Here is an 870-nt window from a genome sequence, read left to right as displayed (position 1 = left end):
TGGTGGTTTGGTGGAAAGCAAACACTCAGAGAAATCAAATCGCAAACCCTTGGCCAGCTAAGGAGGGAGCGCCCGGTAGGCTCCTGCCCAGGCAAGATGCTCGGCTCCCGGTCTTTCTGAAAGCAGCCCCACTTCGCAGGCCCAGAAAGCTCAGTGGAGAGATGTTATCTCAAGTCTGGACTTGTAACCTAAGCAAGTTCGTCACAAACACAGTAGGTAGAACTACAAGAGAGGACTAAAGGGATGAGCGATGGGTCACATAGTGGTGCAAGGAAGCCCACCCACCCCTTGACCGTCCCCAAGGCAACGAGCCTGAGTCCCAGGAAACACTCACCGGCAGCCTCGGGCTGGCGACTACAACTCCCAAGAAGCTGCGCGGCTGACGGAGGAGAGCCCCTCCCAGGATGCAGCACGGCGGCGCCCGAGTCCCTCCTTCTCTCTTCACTACTCCACCTACTCTTCTACCCGTAGTCACACGGGAGAGCCTGAGGTAGGGTGTGGAAGGAGGTCCCCACGCCCTCGGCGTGTCGCGTCAGACGCTGGGAGGGGGACTGGGCGGGGAGCGGAGGGAGAAGGGGAGGACGCAGGGGAGGGGAAAGGGGAGGGGAGGGTAAATAGTGGGCCAGGCAGGAAGATGGCGGCTGAGGCAGAGGTGTGAGTGGACCTGGGTCTCTGCAGCTGGATTTTTCTCTTCCTTCTTCCTTCCTTTTCCCTTTCCTATTTGAGATTGGCATCGAGGGGGTCGAGTTCGGGTGGCGGCGCTGGGTGCAACGCAGGGGTCACGGCGACGACAGCTGACGGCTGGAAGAGCAGGCTTCCTTCGCCGCTGGTCCTCCTTTCCCGGTCCGTTCGGTGTCAGGCGCGGCGGCG

Source organism: Elephantulus edwardii, unplaced genomic scaffold (assembly GCF_000299155.1).
Source record: "Elephantulus edwardii isolate Elephantulus edwardi_28Jun2011 unplaced genomic scaffold, EleEdw1.0 scaffold00326, whole genome shotgun sequence".
In the NCBI taxonomy this organism is placed as follows: Eukaryota; Metazoa; Chordata; class Mammalia; order Macroscelidea; family Macroscelididae; genus Elephantulus; species Elephantulus edwardii.
The sequence above is the reverse complement of the archived record's forward strand: the minus strand, read 5'-3'. Positions refer to the sequence as shown.